The following is a 27,536-nucleotide window of genomic DNA, read 5'->3' on the forward strand; positions in this document are numbered from 1 at the left end:
CTCATAATATTTTTCAGACTAGTTCCCTGGATACATGTGTAATTGGAGATGACTGATGAGACCATCCTGGAACTGGCAAATTGTCACACGTTGGACAAGCTTTCCTCGGCAGAAAGGGTAACTCTGGGTTATTAGTTGATCTATGGTCATGTTGCTTCTACTGAAGCCACATTTGTGTCTCCTGCTATTGTCTTGGATTTATAAACTATTGATATCCTTGAAGTAGATTACTTCTCTTACTGAGCTGACCCTTTCAAGGGCTTCCCATAAGTGGCTGTCTTTGAATCTTTTTAATGTAGCCTTGAGAACATCCTTGAAATTCTGTTTCTGTCCTTATCTTGAACAGACATTGATTGAATTAGGAAAATAAAACCTCTTGATACATATACTAAATTTTATCATATGACACATCTTAATATCTCATGTTTTTTAATCAGAAATAGTCTTTGGCTTGTTTTGGGTTTTGCGTCTGATTTTCCTTATCGAAACACGGTAAACATTTTTCTTTTAATCTGATCAAAAACAGACACAGTCTCAAATCATAACTGATTCTTGTTTTTATATTTTTGGAATTTCATATAAAATGCTTTCATTTGAGAAAACTGTGTTGTAGGCGGAATGCTGTGGCCAGAGGAGATAAATCTGGTTGAGAGGGAAGGAAATATAAGGTCTCTAGACTCTATCATTTTATTAAAAGACAAACTGGACTGTACCTTTAAGAGTCTGATTAATTCATAGGCTTCTGTTCAAAAATTTCAAGGGGGAAATGCGTCTTTGGTTTGAGTGTTTTCCTTCCTAGTTTGGGTTAGCGCCAGCTGGAGAAAACGCTGCCCTGGCAGTTTGCAGCCAAACTGGAAGCACAGGATCCGTGGAACATCCTGGGAAAGTGTTCTCTTGAAATTCCCAGTAGTCGCTGTGCATGGAAGCTGAGACACGGACAAGTAGGTCTGGCTGGAACTGGTGTTTTTCATTCCGGGCAGTGCCTGGTTAGCCTGGAGCCCAGGCCTATGTGCTCCTTAGGTGTTCATGTGGGACCCTGGGGGGTTGGCACTGGCACTGGCTGGGGGCCACCGAGGCAGAGACTGTGCATAATCCCACAGAGATTTGTATTCTCTTAGAACCCTTACTGGCAACTTTTCTTTGAAGGATCCTTAGCATCTCCTATATTGGGAGAGGGGAGCCTGGCTCTGAGGATGGGTTGGGAACTTCCCATTTCTTGAGGTTTTTCTCACTCTGATTCTGCCTCTCAGCCATGGAGAGGCAGACTCAAAGACAAATTAGGTTTTCCCTTTTGATGAAATTTGGTTTCTTTAACTCCTGTGTGCTTTGAAAGAGTAGTTAAAGACATTGGATGTAGGTGGAAACTCTAGAGAAGAGGACAAAAAGCCGCGGATTTAGAGATTGTGGAGAAACAGCATGGGAGACCCGTGAAAAGAAGTAGGAAGGGAAGCAGGGGGAGTTCTCCAGAGGAACTCAGGAGGAATGAGCCTAAAGTAGTGTCCCTTCCAAACTATCTTTTATGGAATGGGAATCACAGGGGTGCTTGTTTAAAAAAAAAAAAAACAAAAAAAACCCCATAAAAGGCCTTTGGCCCCATCTCAGGTTACCGGATAAAACATGGGGGGATGAGAGGTGGGTAGGGCATTATTATGGACTGAATTGTGTCTCCCAAATGTCATGTGTTGAAGCCCTGACCTCCAGGACCTCAGAATCTGACCTTATTTGGAGACAGGATCTTTAAAGAGGTGATTAAGCTAAAATGAGGCCGCAATTAGGGTGGACCCTAATCCAATCTGCCTGGTGTCCTGATACGAAGAGGAGTTTGGACGAGCAGAGATGCCAGGGGTATTTGAGCACGGAGAAAAGACCATGTGTGTACATAGGGAGAGGGGGCCATCTGCAAGCCAAGGAGAGAGGCCCCGGGAGAAACAACTTTCCAGCACCTTGATCTCAGACTTCCAGCCTCCAGAACTGCAGGAAAATAAGTCTCTCTTGTTTAAGCCCCCAGTCTGTGGTACTTTGTTATGGCGGCCCTAGCCAACGAATACAGGTGGAATATGCATTTTTAAGATGTTCTGCAAGTGATTTTTATGCACACTAAGTGAAAGAATCACCATTTTAGAGTTTGGAAAAATGAACTTGAGTTGAGTCCATTTGTTTTGTAAATTCATTTGACCAGCTGATTAAAATGATCATCAACAGGAATAAAAAGGTGAAGAGGAGTGAGGAAATTCAAGTCCATAAATATCTATCAAGTGCAAAATGCAGGGCTGGGACTAGGTGAGTTTTGTTTGGCCTTTGGTTCCAAGAAGAACCTGGAATTAAGCAGATGCCAGGTCCTGGCACGACACTGAGGGGCTCAGCTTCCAGGGACACGGTGTCCCTGCCACCCCCCTAGACTCAAGCAGATGTACACAGAGTTGCCTTCCTTATCTGCATATAGAAACAAACCTTGGTGTGCTTAGAAGTCAATGGACTAGTTCGCACCCTACGGTGCCAGGGCCTGGACCAGGATGAGAGAAGCAGATGTCTAGGGCCCCAATTTTAAGCATAAAAGGTTGGCCAAGTGCTGACTCCATGCTTGCGTGATCCGGAGAGTTAGGGGCTCCGGGCACAGGGTTTAAGGAGGCTCTCACTCTCAGGGCTTCTCGTTTATTTTTGCGATAAGGAAGGCAATGTCGCCTGGATCTGGTTGAGTCCAGGAGAGTGGCAGGGACGCTGTGTCCCTGGAAGGTGAGCACCCTCAGTTATATGCCAGGGCCTGATGTGTCTGCTTAATTCCTGGTTCTTCTTGGGACCTAAAGCCAAACAAAACTTAGCCAGCTGTTGATCGTGGTCAGGTTAAGTGAGGGTTTGGGGACAGATGGGAATAGTCCCTTGGCTTTTCTTTGTGCTCTGTCCTAACAGCACCCTTGCTATCTTGCCTGGTGTTTTTAAGGGAGTACAAACAAAGGCTGGTGCTTGTTTTTGTTGAGTTTGCTGTTGCCTGGGGTTTGTTTCTCCTGCAAGGCGAGGTCTAGTCTAGGGAGTACCCAGTCTTAGGACCAGCACCAAGGAGTCTTCCAAGTTCATTTCACTGGTTCCCAAAATCAGATCCAGCAGTAAGTGATCGTAGAGCTTTAAGAGATCTTCAGCATCATCAAGTTGAAGCCCTCATTTACAGCGGAGAAAACTGAGAGCTACAGAAGGGAACTAATCAAAGGCCCAAAGTGACATGCTGGAGAAAGAGGAGCTGGCAGCTGCATTTAGACACTTAGGCCGATGTTCTCTCTCCCAAGCTAGGCTGATTCAGCCCATGCAGGTGGTTTCTTACAGGATCTATTTAACTTCTTTACAAGCTAAGGCCCATACAGGAGAACACGCTCAAAGCCTCCTAGACAGGTCTGAGATCCACATGTCTTCACTTGAGAGATGCTTCCGAAATACCGTTGAACAAGTTTTCCTCCCAGCTGTCACTGAACAGGTGATTTCTTCTCAAGAATAAGCAAACGTATTCTTTCATTTAAAAAAAGCAAAAACAAAAGGATTGCCCTAGATTATAGCAACTAGGTACTTATGATGGCCCTGGAGCCCGGGGTTCATACCCCGCTGTAGACGGGAGTTTAGGAGCCTGCTCAAGTTGTATGCACAGTGTTGTGTGTTTTGCCTTTTGGGGTTCTATGATGGTTAATTTTATGTGTTAACCTGATTGGGCTAAAGGATGCCCAGACCACTGGTAAAACATTATTTCTGAGCTTGTCTGTGAGGCTGTTTCCAGAAGAGATTAGCATTTGAATCAATAGACTGAGTAAAGGTCCCCCTCACCAATATGTGTGGGCGTCAGCCAATCCATTGAGAGTCTGAATAGAACAAAAAGACAGAGAAAGGGTGAGTTCTTTCCGTTTGAGTGGTACATCCATCTTCTCCTGCCCTCAGATGTCATTGCTCCTGGTTCTTGGGCCTTTGGACCCAGACAAGGACTTATACCATCAGCCCTCCATTCTCAGGCCTTTAGACTCTACTGAATTACACCACCAGCTTTCCTGATTCTCCAGTCTGAAGACGGCAGATTGCGTGACTCCTCAGCCTCTGTAATTGTGTGAGCTAATCCTCATAATAAATCTCCAGGTATCCCTATCGACCCTATTGGTTCTGTTTCTTTGGAGAACCTTCATTAATGCAGGTTCTTTATTTCACTGTTTCCATTTCCTTCCTCTTCACCAGCATCTGGTGGGAAGTGTGGTTTCGCCTGATGACACTGAAAAATCATGCCACGAGTGTCCAGTAACAGAAAGAAAATAGACTTGCTGCACTCTGAGGAAGGGAAGGCTCCTCTCCACGCCCCCAGCGTGTAAGTGCCCCTGGACTTGCAATGAGATGCAGCACCCTCCTGAGTCTCAGCCACAAAGGCAGTGGAAGGGTGGCCCCAGGGAAGCAGCGCAGTAGAAAAAGAAGAAAACTTGACCAGGGGACAGGGGCTTCCTGGTGCCCGTCCAAGGTGACCTTGGCTCTGATTGGCAGGCATTCAGTTGGGAAGAGTCAGGAAAATTCTGCACCATTTTCAGAAAGCTGAGTGTATTTGTGACCAGCTTTGAGCAAGACTGAATTATCTGTCACCAGGAGAACAGTATGTTATAGAGGTCTAGGCATGTAGAGCATAGACTGATCAGATCTGAATCTAGTCCTGCCACCTATTAGAGGGGTAACTTTGGACAACTTATCTAATATCTGTGTTACCTTTGATTTCTTACCTGTTAGGTGATAACAATTATAGTACCTACACCTCATTCGGTTGTTCTGAGCCTTAAATGAATGAAAACAGTGCCTGGCACGTAGTAAGCTAACAAATATTAGCTAATAATAAATTGCAAGGGACAATGACATATATGCATTGGTCCTGGGAAGAATGGTCATTAGTTCTGTAATAATATACAATCTTGTGATGTATGATAATGCCCTTAGGGTTCACACCTCAAGTTTTTAAGCTAAATTATGTCATTTTGTGCTTTCGTAGGGAAGCTTGGTTTGGTATATTTAAAAATTCTTGTTCTGAGTCGCAAAAAGCATTTGAAAAGAAGCTTATTGCATTAATCACACACATTGCTTTGTTTTTATAACCTGGATTCTCCCAAAGGAGGAAAGTGAGTTGGCAAATTTAAGTGATTATTTCTAAGATTGCTGAATGGTTATTTCTCAGTCAAGTTCTGGAAGCATTGCTAACCACGTAACTTTCTGGAGCAATGACTCTCCATCCTGCTTTCTGCCAGTGCGATGCCCTGTGGACAGCCGTGTCAATGGCATCGCCTCCTTAATCCTCCGTAGAGCTTCTCAGTTCCCCTTCTTTCCTCCCGCCTCCCAATCACCAACTGGGGATGCAGTTAGTTAAGTTTGTCCTTTGGAAAACTTCAGAGGTCAGAAAATTTAACCTGCTCTTTCTCCTCTTTGTGCAGGTATGGGACCTAAGCTGCCAGGTTTTAGAATGCTGGAGAATTTCAAATCAGACCACCTGCTCCTTAAATGTCAAAACCAGCAGTAGTGTTTACAATTCTATACAACGGATGTTCTCTAGCAACACCAAAAGCAAATTTCAGGTCGTTATGTATCCACTACCAGGTGAGAAGGTTAAAGGACTAAGAACCAGGAAAGTAAATATTTGGCTTTCTGTGTACAAATAACACAACAATCCTCTTTTTTTCATGCTAGTGTTTTAAAACAAAGTTGTTTTATTAATGCTGATAAAATTAAATGATATGTTTCCTTTGTGTTTACCTTCATTTCCAGACATATACAATGAATCTAGTGTTCTGTAGTTTGTTTTTATATAACATTCTTGTTAATCTTCTCCTTTTGCTTCCGGCACAGGGAGAGTGAAGATAGCTCGGAAATTTGAGGAAATACATGTCTTTTCCAATACTGCCTCTGGTTTACTGATAACATTTGTGTGAGGAATAAATTCTTATGCTATTTTGTGCATCATTATTTTACCTAAGGAGAACATGCAAATTTCATTTAGTGATTCTGTACATCACATGTGTTATCAAGAGGGAGAACAGCTGGGGATGGAAATAGGACATATATCCAGTCTGTTATCCTTTTGCGTGGATTTTTAAATTTTTTCAGAAATGAGTTTCAGTTGTCAATTTCACAGTCTTTGGGGGCAAGCTACTGGTGAGTAGGCTTTTAGTAAAAGCCTTTTCCAAGAACTCTCATAAAAATGGTATTTAATACCCAAGAGGTGAATGGGAATTTCAAATGATTACAAAAAGATGGGTGGAAGGAAGTTGGAAGCATCCTCTACTTTCCAGCTGAGAGCAACCTGAGAGGCTACACCTGGTGTTGTCTTCCAAGAAAGCTGATATAGACACAGCCATGCAAGTGATGTCAACACTTAATGTGAAGAAAGATGTAACTGACTATCAAGGGCATATGATATCGTTCTTAAAGGAAAGTAATCCCCTTGCTCTCCTGAATCATAGGCAAGAGTAAAGTTTCAAATCTATTTGACTTAGATTCTGGCCCAAGATGTGTCCCAGGAGTAAAGTACCAACCATCCCAGTGTGCCTGCAGTTGGTTTAGCCCTGAAAGTGACACATCTGGAAACCCCACAGTCCTGAGTGAGCCAGGACAGTCGGCCACCCTCTCAGAGAGAGGCCATTCTGCTTGTTTTCATTTTACAGAGATAACTGGGGAAGTGATGCCAAAAGTTGCCTTTACAGTGTTTCTCCCATGCAATTATCCTGGGTTGTCTACCCTATGAGGGAAATACCACTCTATATTTTTCACACAATCTATTTCCAGCCTTGTGGTTTGAAATATGGAAGCGTGACTATAAATTATACTCACTCCTATTGGTTGTTAGGTGGTTGGGAGGGTCTCTTTCATTTCCACACCTGTTATTTTATTTGGCATTCCGTTTTGCCCGCAGTGCTATTGACTTTTCGCCTGAATACCCGAGCATTTGGCTGAAGGTTGCCAATAACCAGAATTCTTGGCAGAAGTAGTGATGCTTGCAGAGTAGTTTGCAAGCTATCCATTAGGGAACGTTCCAGAAAACTTGACTTACATGGGCTTAAACAATAAGGAAGTTTACTTGGTTATGAGAAGTTCACAGGCAGGGCAGGCTTTGGGTTAGATGATTCTATGTTCAACAATGTCACTGAACATGGGCTTCTCTCTGTGTCCTTGCTGCCATTTAACAAATTGGCATCCTTCTAAGCTTTATTCCCTCTCTTGCTGAGGCAATTGTGCCTAAATGCTAAATTGTTCATTTCTTCTGGGGATGCGCAGAGAGAAAACTCTGCAGTTGAGTGAGGTCAGCTCAAACTAGGCACCTACTCCTGAACCGAAAATTATTGCTGGGAGAATGCAGTGTGCTGCTCGATTGGTCTGTTTCACACCTTAAAGCTTTGGATTGCCATCATTGGTTTAAACCCATGTTTCTCAAGTTTGAGAGAGTGTCACAATCACCTGGAGAGCTGCTTGAAACAGTCTGCTGGACTCCACTCCTAGGGGCTCTGATTCAGTAAGTCTGAGCTGGGGCCAGATAATAATTTGCATTAATAACCACTTTCAGGTGATGCTAATACTGCTGGCCTTGGCCCATGTTTTGAGAACAGTTGGTTTAAAATAATTAGAATCCACCTTTCAAGCTGATTTCAATCCCCCAAAGAACTTTGCGGCTACAGAACAGAGAGGCTTGGAACGGACTGTGGGCAGTCATAGTTTCTCCTCTGTAACTTTTCCAGCTGTTTTTCTCCTACCATCTCCTGCTTCCCAGCAACTTTTCTGTCCCGATCCCTGGACCCTGGATCCACAGGGTCCTCCTCTTGATAGTTTCTCGTTGGACTATCACCTTCTCGCCACTCCCTCCCCCATCCAGACCAGTCTTCTCTGAAAGCATTCTATGCCCCTAAATGGTCCTCTTTACTTTCATCTCTGGCCTCCCTCCAATAGGAAACTTCACTCCTTCCTTTGCAGATCTTGGTTATTGGATTGTTAAGTCACTAACTGATGTGACTGTCGCTCCTATGATACAGATTCATTTTATAATGGAGATTTTTAACTCAAGTCTCTAGTTACTGACATGCATATAGGAGATATTTTAAATAATCCTTCCAGATCTCCTTGGCCATTTCTCGACACTCTGTTACTCTACTTCACAAGAGGCAGGAAAATGGTACCCTAAATCTAGGAGGCGAAAAACTCCTCTTATAGCAATTTTTTAGAATCAAAAAACAGCATTACTAGATTTAATCACCCATTTTCTAGTCTTCTGGATTGTAAGCCTGAAACCACCCAGAGGGAAAGCTGGGGAGTCAGGACTTCTGAGATACATATATTGTGATCTAGTAATTTACTTACTTTCACTTTTTTTTAAAGTGAGAAATGCATTTTGAGTACTTATAAAACGTGTTGTGCAATGTAAGTGATACTCCAAATCTTAGTGATCCTCACCTCTGTAGGAAATAGTGTAAGTAACGACAAATCCTAACTGCCCATGTGCCCCTGAGTGTTTCACAACAGGCACTTACTGTGGAATACAGAGAACAAATGTTTATGTCCTTCGTATGTTTTCTAATGTGAAATTCATATGCTTTGCTGTGCTGAACCTACTTCAGAATAAAACAATGCTGGGAGCAGATGGCAGCGTGAAAATTTTGATGAATAACATAATTCTTTTAAATAGAAAACTCGCAAGTGTATTTCCTTGTCTTCTAGGAAGAAACATAGTATTTCTGATGAATCAGTCAATACTATATTTTCTGAAAATTTAATATGTAGATTTCAACACTGTATTAGGTGCTATAGAGGAAATGAATGAGAGTAAAATACTCACTTTATACTCAAGTGTTCCAAACTAGAATGTAAGCATTATTTCCTCATTAAGCACTCTTTTTCTAGCTTTCGTAGGGATATAAAACCGCCCCAATACAGTTCTATTTTTTTTTTTAAAGATTTTATTTTTTCCTTTTTCTTCCCAAAGCCCCCCTGGTACATAGTTGTGTATTCTTCGTTGTGGGTCCTTCCAGTTGTGGCATGTGGACGCTGCCTCAGCGTGGTCTGATGAGCAGTGCCATGTCCGCGCCCAGGATTCGAACTAACGAAACACTGGGCCGCCTGCAGCGGGGTGCGCGAACTTAACCACTCGGCCACGGGGCCAGCCCCCAATACAGTTCTATTTTTGATCAGTCACTCAGTAATCATTTAAGAGGCTTCCATTGCCAGGACTTCTAGGACTGAATGTTAAGCTTCATCCATACTATAGTGCAATTAGGTTTTTTTTTTTTTCCCATAAACATTCCAATTTTGAGCTATCTGGATTATTTAGATATGAAGAAAATGAGATAAGAAAACTGTCTTCTTGTTCCAAATTGCTCGTCAGTTAAGCTGAAACTATTTTTTCTTTTGAGTAGTCGATCCTTTTTCTACTATTTGATTTGCCCCTTTAATCATTTCTTAAATTAATATATATTATGGCATCTGTAACTGGATTCTATTATATTCTATTGTTTGACTTTATATTTTTACGTCATACTGCTTTCATTACTCTTGCTGTTTTGATTTAAGTTGGAATTTGGTTAGGATTGCGTTATACTTACAAATCAATTGGGAGAGAATTAATATCCTTATTGATTTTTTTAAAATTCAAGGTGTAAAGTGAATAACTCTAAGCAGAGCATTATAAGTTATATAGACCTCTTATATTTCACATTAAATGTATTAATGTGCTTTTTATGGATGTTTTCTAATCGCTTATTTTTGGTTTATGAGAAAACACTTGATTTTTGTGTTTTTACTTGCAAACAATCTTTTCACTACAGTATTGTATTTCTAATAATTTTCCAATACAATCCCTTGGTTTTCCAGGAAAAGAATAATTTCTTCTGAAAATAACAATAATTTTACCTCCAAGATCACAAAAATGTTGTAATTTCCCTTCTATACTGTTGAAGCCACTCAACTGGGTTCAAATTTCCCTAAAATTGGGCAGTAACTAATTTCTTTTTAAGAGGGGTGACCCTCTGCTTTAAAATTAGCCCAATGATTGGGTTAAGCTTGCCATATTGATGAGAACTGAGGCTCCTATGGGGTTTCTGCTCTATGATTTCTCCATCAGTTCCTGTAGCTTCTCTTCTGCTGTCATTCTTTAAAGACAAACAGATTCCAAGTGCATGCTTTGCCCTTGTTCCATTTTCCATTTTCACCTGCAGATGTTGCTCTTTCAGATAAAGCACCCCTTCCTGCTCTCCGCCCCATAGTTGGACTGTGTCATGATGAAGGATCGGGGTCAGAGGAAACAGCAAAGTCATGAGATCTTCTGTACTGTGGTTGACCTTTGCCCATGGTCTTCATTCCTTCCTTTAGCGTGAAGAACTTCTTTTGCTATTTCTATGCCAATGAATTTTCTGAGATTTTATTGGTCTGAAAGTGTCTTTATTTCATCTTCATTTTTGAAAAAGAACTTTGCTGTTTATAGAGTTAGTTCAACACATTAAAGATTATTCCATCGTTTTCTGTTTTCCATAATTTCTGATGGGAAGTGTCAATCATTCTTATTGAAGTTTCCTTGAATAGACAGAGGCTTTTGTTGTTGGCTGCTTTTAAGATTTCCTCTTTGTTTTTGGCACTGAGCAGTTTGACAATAGCGTGAGTGTCTCTTTTTTGTTTTTGATTTTAAAATTCTCTGAGGTTTGCCACATTCTTGGATCTGTGAGTTGGTGACTTTCATTAACTTTGGAAATTCTTGGCATTATGTCTTTGAAATAGTCTTGCATCTCATTTTCTCTTTCCTTTCCTTCTATAACACCAATTACATGTATGTTAGATTGTGTAATATTTTTGCCTTAGGTCTGAGATGTTCTTTTTGTTTGTATGCTTTTTGCTTTCATTTTTTATCCTCTTTTGTTTCATTTTGAAAATTTCCACTGATTTGTTTTTGAGTTCACTGACCCTTATTTTTGCTCCATCCAGTCTTCTAATAAGCCCAGCTAATGAATTTTCATTTGGTTCTTTTTAATGCTTAAAGTCTCCATTGTTCCTTTAATATATTTAAAATTTAATGTAATTTTTTAATACAGTCATGCACCACATAACAATGTTTCAGTCAACAATGGACTGCATCTACGATGGTGGTCCCATAAGATTAGTGCCATATAACCTAGGCGTATAGTAGGCTATGCCATCTAGGTTTGTGCAAGTACTATAAGAGAGGAAGAAATTTTCCTCTACCCTTCTAGGTTCTTCTGGCCGGTCTAAAAATTAAAGTGACATGAGACAGATTAACAGGAGAAAAAGAAACAAAATTTTAATAACATTTACACACAGGAGAAACCCAGAAAAACCAAGTAACTCATCAAAATGGCTGAAGCCCTCACCTTAAATACCATCCTCAGCTAAAGACAAAATAAGATGTTGGGGGTGGGGAGAGTCAGCGACTTCAAAGGGAAAGGAGGCAATTCTCAGGTAGGTGAAAAGGAGAAAGCATTTGGAAAACAAGTGTTTTTTTGGCCACAGAGAAACAGAAGAACACATAAGGCAGCCCAATGAACAGGCTTTTCTAGGTTCCTCCCTGTCTACCACCTAGTTCATGTTAGGCTAAGGTGGTAGTTCACTTCCTGGGACAGATTTTTTAATGTGAATTCTTTTAGGCAGTTAAAGGGGAGGTAATGAGAAAAACTTTCTGAGTCTTTTGTATCATCAAAATAGTCAGCCTAAAATAATCATGTTAAAGAGACATATTTTGGCTTGGCAAATTTTATTTCCCTCTAGTACACTTTATAACATTTTCACAATGATGAAATCACCTGATGACGCATTTCTCAGAATGTATCCCCATTGTTAAGTGATGCATGACTGCATAGTGTTTTTAAAGTTATTCAGTCATCTATGCCATCTTTGGGTCTGCTTATATTGACTATTTTCTTTGTTGTTAACATTTTTAATAGACTTTATGTTTTAGAGAAGTTATGGATTCACAGCAAAATTGAATAGAAAGTAGAGGAAGTTTCCATATACTCTTTGGCCTCATACACCACAACCTCTCCCACTGTCAACATCTCATACTACAGTGCTACATTTGTTATAATTGTTGAACCTACACTGACATATCATTATCACTCAAAGTTCACAGTTTATATTAGGGTTTACTCTTGATATTTCACATTCTATAGGTTTTGGCAAATGTATAATGACATATATCTACAATTGTAGTATCACACACAGAATTAGCAGTCCTAAAATTTCCCTGTGCTCCATGTATTCATCCTTTCTTCACCCCCAACCCCTGGCAACCACTGACCTTTTTATTGTCTCCATACTTTTGTCTTTCCCAGAATGTCATACAATTGGAATCATACAGTATGTAGCTATTTTAGTTTGACTTCTCTTACTTAGTAATATGCATTTAAATCCTCCATGTCTTTTTATGGCTTGATAGCTCATTTCTTTCTAGCACTGAATAATTCCATTGTTTCTATGTACTACAGTTTATTTATCTATTTACCTACTGAAAGATATCTTGGTTGCCTCCAAGTTTTGGCAATTATGAATAAAGTTGCTATAAATATGTGTGTGCAGGTTTTTGTGTGGACATACGTTTTCAGTTTATCTGGGTAAATGCCAAGGAGCACAATTGCTGAATTGTATGGTAAGAGTATGTTTAGTTTTGTAAGACTGCCACACTATCTTCCAAAGTGGCAGGATCACTTTTCATTCCCAACAGCAACTAAAGAGACTTCCTGTTGCTCCACATCCTCACCAGCATTTGATGTTGTTGGTGTCCTGGATTTTGGCCATTCTAATAGGTGTATGGTGGTATCTCATTGTTGTTTTAATTTGCATTTCCCTAATGACATATGACGTTGAACACCTTTTCATATGCTTATTTGCCATCTCTATATCTTCTTTGGTGAGGTGTCTATTCAGGACTTTTGCCCATTTTTTAATTGGGTTGTTCATTTTCTTATTGTTGAGCTTTAAGTGTTCTTTGTATATTTTGGATAACAGTCCTTTATCAGATGTGTCTTTTGCAAATATTTTCTCCTAGTCTTTGGAAGTCTCCACTTTTCTCATTTTCTTAACATTGTCATTCACAGAGCAAAAGTTTTTAATTTTAATAAAGTCCAGTTTATTAATTGTTTTCCCTTTTATGGATTACGCCTATGGTGCTGTGTCTGAAAAGTCATTGCTGTAGCCAAGATCATCTAGATTTTCTCCTATCTCATCTTCTAGGAGTTTTATAATTTTGTGTTTTACATTTAAGTCTGTGATCCATTTTGAGTTAATTTTTGTGAAGGGTGTAAAGTCTGTGTCTAGATTTGTTGTTTCTGCATGTGTCTATCCAATTATTCCAGCACCATTTGTTGAGAAGACTATCTTTGTTGCATTGTATTCCCTTTGTTCCTTTGTCAAAGATCACTTGACTATATGTATGTGGGTTTATTTTTTGGGCTCTCTATTCCATTCCATTGATCTGTCTATTTTTTTTTTTGGCCATACCATACTGTATTGGTTACTGTAGCTTTATCTTATTAAATCATTTTTGTCTTAATTATGAGTCACATTTTCTTGCTTTTTTACCTATCTCATAATATTTTATTGTATACTAAACATTGTACATAAAGGGGCAGTGGAAATTGACATAGATATTTACAAACCCAGAAAAGACTTGCCCTTTCATTTTTTAGGCAGCTAGGGTGAGGAGCCCGATGTATTCAATCAAATCAGGAATTGGGCTCAATAATGGATTGGTTGATGCTTTAGTTAGTTTCAATTGCTTCTGGTTTAAATATTTTTAAGTAGGAATTTTCTATCTAAGCACCCAAGACTGAAGACCTCTCTTTCCGTCTCCTTTCCAATGCTGTCCCTAGATTCCTGGTGCTGTCACTTACTCAGCCAAATTTATATGGAAGAGAAAGAATTGGCAGGTGAGAAAGACCAACTCTAGATTTGGGAGTCCTCCAGATTCAAATCTGCATGCCAGCCCACATGTGGTTGTTAAAAGTTAATGTGATTTTTTTCTGTCCTCTGGAACTCTTCTTCCTGTTGCAGAAGCATTCCTTTGACTGCTATGCTCCCACTCTTAGGGTTTGGAGAGGCCGCTGATCTTTGGTAACTCAGAAAGGGAATCCCTTTTGGAATTTAATTCATTTAGACTTTGCTGTTCTCTGATTGCTTTAAAGACTACTATGATTTTTCAGTTTATCTGGCATTTTCTCATCATTATAGTGGGAGCAAAGTTTGTTTGTCAACTTTTATGCTTAACCGGAATTTTATGCAATAGATTTTTCCCCCCAGCTTTATTGAGTTACTATAACATATAACAAAAGTAAGTTTAAGGTGTACACTGTAGTGACTTGATACACATATATATTATGAAATGATTACCACAATAAGGTTAGTTAACATCTGCATTCTCTCACGTAACTACTATTTTTTTGTGGTGGTAACATGTAAGATCTACTCTCTTAATTTTCAAGTATACGATACAGTACTGTTAATTATAGTCACCATGATGGACAATAGAGCCCAGAACTTATTCATCTTACAGCTGAAAGTTTGTATCCTTTGATCAGCATGTTCCCATCCCCCCCACCCACCTCTCCCACTCCTTACAACCACTATTCTACTCTTTGTTTCTGTGAGTTTGGCCTTTTTAGATTCCACATATAACTGAGAGCATACAGTATTTGTCTTTCTCTGAATGGTTTCACTTTAATGCCCTCAAGGTCCATCCATATTGTCGCAAATGGCAGGATTTCTTTATTTTTTATGGCTGTAAAATATTCTATTCTGCATGTATACCACATCTTCTTTATCCATTCTTTAGTCAACGGATACTTAGGTTGTTTCCATGTCTTGGCTGTGGTGAATAAGGCTGCAATGAACCCAGGGGTGTAGATATCTCTTTGAGATAGTGATTTCATTTCCTCCAGATATATACTCAGAAGTAGAATTGCTGGATCATATGATAGTTCTATTTTTAATTTTCTGAAGAACGCCCATACTGTTTCCCATAGTGGCTGCACCAACTTACATTCCCACCAACAATGTACAAGAGTTCCCTTTTCTTCACAGTCTTGTCAACACTGGCTGTCTCTTGTCTTTTTGGAAATAGCCATTCTAACATATGATATCTCATTGTGACTTTGATTTTCATTTTCCTAATGGTTAATGATGTTGAGCATCTTTTCAAATACCTGTTGGTCATTGGTATGTCTTCTTTGGAAAAATGTCTATTGAAGTCCTTTGCCCACTTTTAAATCTTGCTGTTTGTTTTTTTTGCTGTTGAATTGCATGAATTCCTGTATATTTTGGAGACTAACCCCTTATCAGATAGATAGATTGCAAATATTTTCTCCCATCCCATAGGTTGCCTTTTCATCTTGCTGATGTTTCCTTTGCTGTGTGGAAGATTTTTACTTTGATGTAGTCCCATTTGTTGATTTTTGCTTTTGTTGCTTGTGCTTTTGGTGTCATATCCAAAAAATCGTTGCCAAGGCCAATGTCAAGGAGGTTTCTCCTTGTGTTTTCTTCTAATAGTTTTATAGTTTATTGTTTTACAGTTAAGTCTTTAATGCATTTAGAGTTAATTTTCATGCATGGTGTAAGATGGGGGTCCAATTTAATTCTTTTGCATATGGACATCCAGTTTTTCCAGCTCCATTTATTGAAGAGACTATCCCATGTTTTCTTATAGTTCACTGAATTTCTTTTAGAGGATTATTCTTAATTCTTTGTCAGACAGTTCATACATCTCCATTTCTTTAGGGTCAGTCATTGGAGTTTTATTAGTTTCCTTTGGTGGTGTCTTATTTCCTTGATTATTCATCATCCTTGTGGCCTTGCATTGCTGTCTGCCCATTTAAGGAAGTAGGTGCCTCTTCCAGTCTTTAGAGACTGGCTTCAGCAGACAAAGTTCCCCACCACTCAGCCCATCCAGAGATCCTGGGTGGGCCATCTGGTGGTGTCTGTGGGCTTACTGCTGAAGTCCTTGAGTGGGCAGCTCTGGTGCCTGGGTCAGCAGGTGGATAAGCCTGGTGTCTGGATACACAGTGACCAATCTGGTACTTGGGTTTGTGGGGCAGGCCTGGAGCCTGGGTTCACTGGGTCAAGCCTGGCACTTGAGACTGTGGTGATGGGCCTGAGACCTAGGTTTGCATGGGTGGGTCTGGATCCTGGGTCCACAGGAGCCAATCAGGTGCTGGGGACCACTAGAGTGAGCCTGGCATCTGGGCAGGGGATAAATTCAATTTGGCCAGGAGCCTAGTCTCACATGAAAGGGCCTGGAGATGGGCCACAAGGGCCAGCCTGGTGCTAGGGTGAGCTTGGATTCGGGGGCCATGGGAGTCGGCTTATAACCTGAGGCCTAAGAGCCAGCCCAACCTGTGGGGCCACAGGGACTGGTCTGGTGCTGGACTAGGTCAAAAGCCTGGGTCCACAGTAGTTGGCTTGGTGCTGGGCCCAGCTGGGAGCCTGGGTTTGTGGGTGCCCACGTGGAGCCTGGGTTCAAGGGGGCTAATTATGAGCCTATTGCCTCTGGAGCTGCCTGGGACTGTGGGAGCCAGTAAGCAGGGGGGGCCTGGTTTTTCAGGAGTCTGCAGGGAGTCACCTAGGGCTGTGGGAGCAGGTCTGGTGCCAGGGCAGGCAGGCTCTGGGGTCCAAGGTGAGGTCCTTGAGGTCTGGGACTTGCTATACTCTCTTTCTCCCATGGGGGTGGTGTGTGTGTCTCTCTCTGCACGGGGCTGCCAGTGCTTGGGGGAGGGTTGATGGGGGTAGTATGAATCTATCTTTGCCACCTTTCTCAATGAGTCCTTTCTTAATTCTGTGCTTCATCCAGTTTCTATAATCCCTCACCTGAAATCCTTGGCTCTTGTGAAGGCATTTTGGTACATGGATAGTTGTTCAAATTGGTTGATTTCTGGGGTGGGGTGAGAGATTAGTGCTAGAAATTCCTATGCCACCATTTTGCTGATGTCACTCTCCTGCAACAAGTTTATGAGAGAATGCTGGAAGCTACATGAACTTATGTGGTCACAGAGGGCTTCACGGCAGAGGTGGGGCTCGAAATGAAGCTTAAAGAATAGTTAAGACTAATAAGCCTATGGGAAAAGACATAGAACCTTTCAGGCTTGAGATCAGCATGGGGAACAGCTGGGAAATGGGAAAGAAGATGAAGTATTGTGAAGAAGATTATTGATTAGAGCAGATTGCATCATGGGAAACAATGGCTAGGTGGAATGATAACAGATTATAAATAGCCTTGAAAATTAGGCACAGTTGTTTGGAGTTGATATAGAAGATTCTTAATATCTGGAGTGATGTGAGAAATGTGTTTTAGAAAGAAGACTATGAAAGCATTATTCAGAATATACTTCTAATGGAGATGGAGGTGAGGGTTTGGTGTGGGGGTAGGGAGATAGATAACAAAAAGATAAGCATGGCACCAATCTCCCCAAAACAGGTTTTTTCCCAGTCAATGAATTTCTACAAAACAGAAGTATTTTTACATCATCTAGGCAAGAAAACTTGGAATCATCTTTACTTCTCTAATATTTACTTTCTGAATCCATGAAGTCGCCAAATAGTTTAATGTGGCACCTTGGCACACATATCTCTTTCTGCTCTTTCTTTCCTCTTCCAGTGTCCGAGAACACATCAACATAGCTTCTTTGGGATGAGAAGTTTGTTTGGAAGGGAGGTGACAGATGTATTTCGTGAGACAAGAAGATTGGACATCTAACTGGAGATGTCCTCTAAGTTGTAAAAAATATGAAATGTAAGCATAAATGATATTTCAGGACCAGAGATGAAGGTGTGGAAATCCCCCACATGGCTGCAGCTGTAGGAGTAGACGAATTTACTGCAGGCGTGTGTTCGAAGGGGACATTTGTCCTGACTGCACTATACAAAAAATGTGTCGAAAAGGCAAATAAGTCCTGGAAGATACTTGAGGAAGGACTATAGAATATGTACAGGAATATAAGGATTCTATAGAGCCATAGGAAAGAGAGCAAATAAACTAGAAACGCACAGTTTGATGAAAGTAAAAGGAAAATCTTAAGTAAGAAATTAAGCAACAGAGTTGAATGCTTCAGAGAATTAGAGGAAAATGATGATTCAGCAAAGAATATTGGATTTTAAAACTAGTAAGTTTTTGTTCTCCAGCAGTGATGAACAAAGTAATTTGGAGTAAGCCTCGTATTAAGAACAACTGGAAAATCTGGACAAAATGTTAAAAAAATGGCTTATCTGTTTAAAGTCATTAGAGAAGCACCTGGGTTGACTCGCTTAGAAAGGTGAGCCTGACAGTTAGGGCTGTGTTTTAGTTAGAGGCATCTGCTAAATCTGGAACAGAGAATTGAAGCTGAGATATGGGGTAGAAATTATGAAAACCATTTGTGGCTAGGGACAAGAAAATTAAAACCCAGGATCTTTTCATAGCACATGATAAAATTCCTCATTATGGGTTAAGAACGCCAATGATTACACCCTGGGAGTAGGTTGAATTGGAAGTCGACCAGTCCTTGGAGGGACTGAAGTCATGGATTATCTCAATTCCTCAATTGAATTAAAGACAACTCTATATGGAAATGAGCCACATGGAAAGTCTACAGCTGCAAAACAAAGTGAAGTACCGAGAATTAGAATGAGGGAACAGAGAGGAGAGTGTAAACAGCACTGGAAAGAATGAGATGGAGCCCCTGGAGCATTGAGGAGAGAGAAGGGGCCAGAAGAAATATGTTAAAGGATCAAATCTGAGAATTTTCTAAAGTTAGCAAAAAATATGGTCACGTATTCAATCATCTTTACAGAGTGCAAGCAAGAGAATTACAAACAAACAAACCACACTAGGCTCATCATAACAGAACATCTGAAAACCAAAAACAAAGAAAAAATAATAAAAGCATCCAGAGGCTAGAAAAACCAAACTGCTTTCAAGGGACCCACTATTAGACTGACAAGCTGACTTCAGAATAGAAACAATGAAATCCAGAGGTAATGAAATGTTATCTTTAAAACATTCATAGTAAATAACTACTGCTGAGAATTCTGTACCCAGTGAAAATACCTTCCAAAAATAGGTAAGCAACATTTTCAGATAAGTAAAAACTGGGAGAATTTATCACCTGTAATCTACACCAGAGGCAGAAGGAACATTATTCAGGCTCAAAATTTGAGCTCTAGGAAGGAACACAGTACAATGAAAATGAGAAACAGGTAAACAGATTTAAATGAATAATGGCTATATTAAAAATAATAGTAGAACCTTATGAGAAAATATGACAATGTCATATAAGTGGAAGGGGAATGAATGAAATTAAAATCTTCCAAGTTCTTCTCATTGGTCTGGAAGAGAGAAAAAGTACCAAATGACATTAGAACTTTGATAACTCAAGGATGAGTATTGTCATCTTTAGGGAAACCACCAGAAGAATTGAAAGGGAAGATATTACTACCAAAATAGTAGTGGGAAAAAATGGAATAATGAAAATACTTTATTTTAAAAGAGAAAAGAGAGAAAAAAGTGAAGAATAGATTAGACAAATAGAAGGGACTGAGTATGACAGTAGATGTAATCCTAAATATGTCACTAATTATGTTAACTGTAAATGAACCAATTCTCCAGTTAGAACACAGAGTTTGTCAAAGGTGATAAAAAGTTAACTGTACACAGCTTACAAAAGAGGTATCCAGAATATTAGATTAAAAGTAAAAAAAGATGACGGAAAGTATACTATGAAAATTCTAACAAAAAGAAAGCTTATGTATGTATTTACACGCCAGTCAATATATACTTTAGGGCAAAAACAAATAAAGATAGAGTGTTCAAAATAATAAAATATTCAATTCACCAAGAGGAAATAAAAATTCTATTTTTTGTGTATAGCTAATAACATAGACTTTTAAAGCAAAAATTAGCAGAAGTGAAAAAATTTGCAATCATAACAGAGAATTTTTAAATGCCTCTCTAAAAAAATGTTTGAGCAAGCAGACAAAAAAACCAGTAAGGAAATAGATATGAAAAACATGAATAAGGCCAGCCCCAGTGGCCTAGTGGTTAAGTTTGGTGCGGCCCACTTTGGCAGCCCAGGTTGAGTTCCTAGGTGCGGACCTATAGTGCTTGTCTGTCAGTGGCCGTGCTGTGGCAGTGGCTCATAAACAAAAAGAGGAAAATTGGCAGTGGATGCTAGCTCAGGGCAAATCTTCCTCAGCAAAAAAAAAAAAAAAAAAAAAAAGAGTAACTACTCCCTAATTAGAGATATAGAAACTGTAACCAACAACTACAAAATATTTATTATTTTCAAGCATACGTGGAACATTTACATAAACTGATCATATTCAAGCCCATAAAGCAAGTTTCAACAAATTTCAAAGGATCAAAATCATATGGAAAATGTCACTGAATACAGAGAACAAAAAATTAACTAGAAAATCTCCACTTTTGGAAATGAATACACTCCAAATGACCTATGGGTGAAAGAAGATGTCATAAGGGAAAATAGTAAATATTTTGAAATGAATGATAGTAAAAATACTACTTACCAAAATTTGTGGTATGCAATTAAAGCTGTATTTAAAGGATAATTTAGAGCCTTAAATGCACATATTAGATAAAAAGAAAGTTTAAAAGTTAATAACATAGGTAAGTATTTCCAAAACATGTATCTGACAAAAGGCTCATATATAGAATGTATAATTAATTCTTACAACCCAATAACTAGAAAAAAAACTAATTTAAAATTGTAAAAAAGATTTTGGGGCTGGCCTGGTGGTGTAGTAGTTAAGTTCACATGGTCCGCTTTGGTGGCCCGGGGTTTGTGGGTTTGGATCCTGGGCATAGACCTACAGATCGCTCATCAAGCCACCCTGTGGCCACGTCCCACATACAAAATAGAGGAAGATTGGTACAGATGTTAGCTCAGAAACAATCTTCCTCAAGTGAAAAGAGGAAGATTGGCAATAGATGTTAGCTCAGGGCCGATCTTCCTCACCAAAAAAAAAAAGAGAGAAAGAAAAGTAAAAAAGATTTGAACAGGGGCTGGCCTGGTGGCATAGCGGTTAAGTTCATTTGCTTTGCTTTGGCAGCCTGGGATTCACTGGTTCAGACCCCAGGCGTGGACCTACACACTGCTTAGCAAGCCATGCTATGGCAGGCGTCCCATATATAAAAAAGTAGAGGAAGATGGAAGATGGGCACGGATGTTAGCTCAGGGATAATCTTCCTCAAAAACAAAAAAAAGGAGTTTGAACAGATACTTCACAAATGAAAACAGCCAATAAACACATGAAAAAAATGTTTGATATCCTTAGTTAACAGCGAAATGCAAAATGAAAAGCCAAATGAGATATTATCACACATTATTAGAATGAAGTTATAAAGATTGACAATACTAAGGGTTGGTGAGGATGTGAGACAATGTTGTTAGTGGGAATGCAAAATTGGTACAACCACTTTGGAAAATAACATGGCAATATCTTATGAAGTAAAACATATACTTAACATATGACCCAGCAATTCCATTACTAGCTATTTCTTCAAGAGAAATGGAACATATGTGCACATATTATGTACAAGAATGCATGTGGCATTATTATTAGATGCCAAAAAGTAGAAACAACCCAAAAGACCATCAAGTGGTGAATGAAGAAACAAATAATAAATTGTGGTATTTCTATACTGTGAAATATTATTCAGAAATGAAAAGTAGTAAAATATTAATGGATGCAACATGGATAGATCTCAAAAACATTATGTTAAGTGAAAGAAGTCAAACATAACCGACAATATAATCTTTTATTTCATTTACTTGAAACTCTAGGCAAGGCAAGACTGTAAGTGATATCAAAATTAAGATATTCTATTAAGAAACTAAAAAACCAAGAGTGGCAGAAGACATCTGCATAACAAGTAACTGACAAACAGCTTGTATCCAGATAATATAAAAAACCACCACAAATCAATAAAGAAATGATAATTTAATAGAAAAATAGTCAAAAAGGTTGGACAGATATTTTTCAAAAGAAGATATCCAATGACCAATAAACATATAGAAAAGTGCTTTGCTTTATTATTTATCAAGAAATTGGAAATTACAGACACAATCAGGTACAATGTGCACACCAAATGGCTAAAGCTACAATGACTGACAATATCAAATGTCGGAGAGTCCTTGAAACAACAGGAACTTTCGTATCCTGCTGGTGGAAGCAGAAATTAGTACAATTGCTAATTATTTATTAGTGTTAACCAATGTATACTCCATGGTCTTGAAATTTTACTCCTAGCTGTCCAACAGATATGTGTACACGTGCATTGAGACTGTATAATAATCTTCACAGCAACATTGTTTCCAGTTTTAACTATAATAAATAACCTAAACATACATCAATAGTAATACGGGTAAATAAAATTGTGGAGTACTCAGTCATAAAATGCAAATACCTGTACAACGAAATAAATGAACTACTGCTGTATGCAATGGCATAGGCGAATCCACCCATCAGAATGTTGAGTGATATAAGGCAGACACAACTCCATAATACGGCAGACACATGAGTCCATGCATAAAAAGCTGAAAAACAGAGAAAACCAGATTCTGGTGTTAGGCATGAAAATAGAGATCATCTTTGGGGAGAAGGGAGGGGCTTAGAGATTGAGAGGAGGCATAGAGAATGCTTTTGGGATGTTAACAGTGTTCTGTTTCCTGGCCTGGAAGGTGGTACACGGGTTTTTCTCTTTGTGATAAAATTAGCGATGTTTGTCTTTGCTTTATGTAATTCTCTATTTGTGTGTTAAACTTTACAATAACATAAGGAAAAAATGTAAAGCAGCCATTGGCGATCTTCACATCAATAAGAGGGAGACAGGTTAATGCAGGAGGAGGCTGGGCAGGACGTAGAAACAACAGGTAACAGATCACTCTCACTAATGTTTGGCAGTGGATGCAAAGGATAGAAGAAAAAATTGCTATTTTTATTACTGTGGTACGTTTTAGCTGTTAAAACTTTTGTGGTTCAAGAGTAGGAAGACATAAATCTGCCTTTTTATTTCCTGCTACTTTTCCATAACATTCTAATGGTGTTGATTCCTTATCTTTTATTTGAATGCCTATTTAAATTGCACTAATAGATTTAGGAGGAAATAGACCTTCTCCTAGAAAGCGCTGCTTTCGTAATTTTGCTCATTCCATATGACAACCAGAGCTGAAAATCAAAGGAAGGGAGCGGATGTCTCCGCTGTACAAAAGAAAGATACTCAGCTGAATTTTTCCCTTTTCTCTTTGAGGATTGATGAAAAGACTTTATGTTCCTACTGTTGCATAGGATTCTCTGTGGATGAGACTTGGGTGGCCCCTGAAAGTACCTCAGTCTAACCAGCTGTGTAAAATAACCCATGTGCTGATAGCGAGAGAAATCGGATAAAAGAGTGCCTACTGCTGTTAGGGCTCTTACCGCACTGTGTCGTGGGATCCGCTTCCATATATAAGGCTCAAAAAAAAAAAAAAAAAGTAAAATGAGAGTTAAAGTTGGTAGCGCAGTAGTTTCTTGGAGAAAGAGTTCTACCCTAGCTTGGAGATAAAAACAAAGTGGATCAAGAAAGAGAAGAGAAACTTCACAGATAACCAGCCAGAAAAGAAGTGGGCCAGGAATGGGGTATAATTCTGATGCCTTAATAAAAAGAATTGTTTCTTTTCAAAGTCTTTTTAGTTGGAAGTAACTATCCTTACAATGACTTTATTGTTTTATGATAGAGTTAGAAAACTTTAGGAAATATGCAAAACTTAAGCCATTTTCATTTAACTATCTCTATGAGTTGTGGCCCTACCAGCCAGAATTTCATCTGACCAAACATCCTAATCAAGTAATTAGATTAAGATTTGTGCCAATGATCAAGAAAGGTTATTACTGAATTTATTACAAGAAAATTAATATTAAGAATTTGATTTATTCCATCGTTTTCTTCTAAGGAAACATTGATACCATCCCAACAAATTTGGGGCTGCTATCTCAACAGATGGAAGTGGGAAATTTACTCTAAATTGTAACACAAAAATTCACTTAACCCAATATATTTGAGTCATAGTCAACTTTTCAGAGACCAAGTTTGATCTCAAACAAATGCACGCAACAGCTAAGCACCTATAGCCACGTGTTCCATTTCTAACAACAAGCATCTTGAAGGTAGGGACAGAATTTGCTTCAAAAATACTCAGTGCAGATCTCACCAGGAGCATCCTTAACACACTTATCTTAAATGAATGAGTGATATATTTCTAATGACTATTTTGAAGAACCATGTCTTTGATTCCCAGTTTATTTTTGCACATCATCATTTAGAATACTGATGACTTTTGCACTGTACCTCCAAGGATTGATTGTACATTGTGCTTCCGGAACCTCGTTTTGTTGCTAACATCTAATATGACTGCCTCGAGGCACCATCATGACTATAACCATTCTCCAGGAAGAGAGAATAATCTTGCTTTGCATCAAGATGGATTTACCACAGTCTCATGAATTACTGGAACATGAGCTAATTTTACCTATTAGTAATTAATTTTCATCTATTTATAATCATAAATCTTCAGTGACACACTTTCAACTGTTTTGAGGTTAGTTGACTAGATATTCTCTTTTGAATGAGTAGTTCTAGATTTGGGGGCCCTAAACCAGAGATTAGGCATGTTGTAAAGTAACCAGCCTAGTCAGGATTGCCTTGTCTCCAACTGTAGACAAGCTGTCATTAAACGTGTACAGGAGATCGATTGTATTAATGGCTCCCATTCTGCATCCCTCGCTGTACCCATTCCCTTTGCCTTGTAACTCTGCAGTGCCCTCTGGGTTGAGTATTCTGTCCCACCCCTTGACTCTGGGATCAGCCTGTGACTTGCCTTAGAGAATGGCTTGTTAGCAAATGTGACCCCCAAGCAGAGGTGTGAATAAGTGCTTGCATGTTTTTGCTCATTCTCTTGCTCCTCTGTGATTGCTATGAGAAGATGCCTGGTTGGCCTACTGTAAGATGAGACATATGGAGCAGAGCCTAGTTGTTCCAGACATCCCAACTGGGGCCACCCTAGATCAGCCAACAGCCAGCTACCCCCAGACTTGAGAGCAAGCCCAGCTGAGGCCCAAATTGCACAGCTGAACCCAGCCTTCAGCAACACACAGACTCCTAAGCAAAATAAATACTTATTGCTTTAAGCCACTGGGTTTGGGTGGTTCATTACATATCATGATTGTAGATAAAGGATAGAAGGTGATATTGTCAACATCTAGTTTTTTGGTTAAATTGATGATGAGCAAAACTCATTCATTTTGTTTATTTGATGGTCAGAGCTGCTGAGTAGGGACCTTCAACACATTTGAACCTTAATCACTTGGAAGTACAGAAATATAAGGCAGAGGAATTCGTGGTGCACCTTCTCAACTGCAGCTGAGTCCTGGGTTTGGGGGACCGTGGGTGTAGAGTTGATGGGGAGACTCCTCACCAAAGCTGTAGCTTGGCGACAGCTGTTCCTTTGGTTCTGCTGTGGACTTCCTCATCAGCCCAGGGGCTGGAAAGTGTTTGTTCTTCCTTGTGTTTCATATCCTCTATTCTTCATTAACTGGTCAGATCTGTCCTCACTTAAAGGGAAGAGAAAATCACCAGGAAATATTTCTACCCTAGGAAGCATTTGAAATGTGTATGTCACGTCTTTCTAGTTGAATGATTATTTCAACTGGTTCAACTTACGGGGAACCACTGACCACATATATTTTAAGATTTCTGATTTTAAGAAAGATGTTTAATTCCATCTTGTTGTTTTTACAGTGTAATGTGGAACACGGTCCAAATGTATTTCTATAAGTGGATTCTTATTTAATAATAATAATACCTATCTTTTTTTTTTCCCCCTAGATTAGCACTATAAAGCTCCATGTGCTCATCTTGTACTCACCTGAGCTAAAGTTGTCAGGGAGACGGCAAAAGTAAAAGCTTAAAATAACCCTGAGAAGTATTGTTTGGGTGATTCTGCTCACAAATCGTCTTATTTCACAAGATTCTGGAAAGCTTCATTGCTCCCTGCTGCAACTGGGCCATTTTGCAGCTTGAAGTTTTGAGGTGACTCACCTGAAAATTAAGCTAAAAGTGGACTGCATAAGATGGCTCACCAAAATGACAGAGGTGATATCTGAGATGTACCGAGAGTGAAACTCTTCAAGGTGTTCTTTCCATCACTCTCTCACTGCTTTTCTTTCTTCAAGGCTGACCCACTTGGAAAATTTTGGAATTTTCAGCTCATTAGTTCGTTTAAAAATATTTACATTATGACCTTCAGATAATAATGGCTATGATAATTTTACCATACACCACTTCTACCTTGAATCCCCTTAGAAATAACTGAAGAAATATAAAAACATCAGGAAACAGACACCATCACTGGAAATTATGGAAAGGAGCTGTCAAAAAGCTGGGAATAATTTCTTTTAGAGTTAATGCATATTTTTCTGAAATGAAGAAAGGCCAGGAGGATTCAGGCTGACTGATACTTTCAGAAATGTTCCATTGGTCACTAATTTGGAGGGTGAGCTCTACAGGCCACAGTGGACTTTAGAGAAGGTCAAGTATGTTCACTCGATGCCTTGTTCATGGAGGAAGATCAATAGCAGATGGAAGCACTGTATTAGGAGACCTCAGAGTTCGTGCAAGAGTCACATCAAGCAGAAAGCTGCCAGTGAGGCAAGATTTCTTTTAGACACATTTAGTTTTCTATTTGATGTGGTAAGAAGCAGCCTGGGAAAGCAGATTGGGCCAGATTTTCCATGACATGGCATTATGGATGAACCAAGAAAAGGCCAAAAGCTGACCCTCAGTAGAGTGGATCACCAGAAAGAGTTCCTTCTTGATTTCTTCAGCCTCTGAAACAGCCAGCCACACTTGTAATTTATAGAAAGTAACCTCAAGGCTTAAGGTCTGCAAAGAAAATTTTAAGAGAAATATAAAAGTCAGTGAAGGAGATCCAAAGAGCATAAGCTTTTCTCATTAAAGATGGATGTACCATAACGACTCAACTCAATGTGGTACCAAACCAAGTGTTCAGAGGCCTGAAAGGAAGAAGATGAAGAAGAGACTTTATTTCTAAGAGAAATAGCTTCCACAGGAAAGAGAACAAATTTAGTATAAGTGCTTTGTACTGTCAATAAAACTCTAGAAATATGGAGGAGAAGCATGAGATAATAAAACAAGAGACTGAGGTTAAAGGAAGCTGGCTGGGAGAGAGAGAGCATAGAAGTCCACAGTGAGTTGGTTAAGGTAGGAAAAGAAGAGAAGGAACTCAAATGTAATAGTCCATTTAAGATCTGCATGAGAAGGACTGAAATTTGCATCAGAAGAATTAAAATGGAACAGCTTTTTCCCTGATGCAAGGAATCATAATGTGGAAGGCAAATTTGAGAGGCTTTTCCAGAATTCAGCTGAAGAGGACAAAGAGGTGAAACTGATGAGAGAGAAGATGATATGGTTCATGCGTCCTGGAGATGCGATGGAAGGACTGTGGTGTTTTGAATGGCCTCAA

General features: G+C 39.3%; 1 long non-coding RNA gene across 2 annotated transcripts; it reads left to right on the forward strand.

Annotated features, from left to right (window-relative positions):
* Nucleotides 1-27,536, forward strand: LOC124234319 (uncharacterized). Of its 2 annotated transcripts, none has more exons than XR_006887269.1 (5): nt 1-117; nt 3,987-4,107; nt 4,204-4,330; nt 5,430-5,592; nt 25,880-27,536. It is a non-coding gene; the product is annotated as an uncharacterized LOC124234319 (long non-coding RNA). The 2 variants fall into 2 exon arrangements; XR_006887268.1 differs by lacking the exon at nt 25,880-27,536 and adding an exon at nt 5,842-5,926.

Source organism: Equus quagga, unplaced genomic scaffold (genome assembly GCF_021613505.1).
Source record: "Equus quagga isolate Etosha38 unplaced genomic scaffold, UCLA_HA_Equagga_1.0 73442_RagTag, whole genome shotgun sequence".
Taxonomy (NCBI): Eukaryota; Metazoa; Chordata; class Mammalia; order Perissodactyla; family Equidae; genus Equus; species Equus quagga.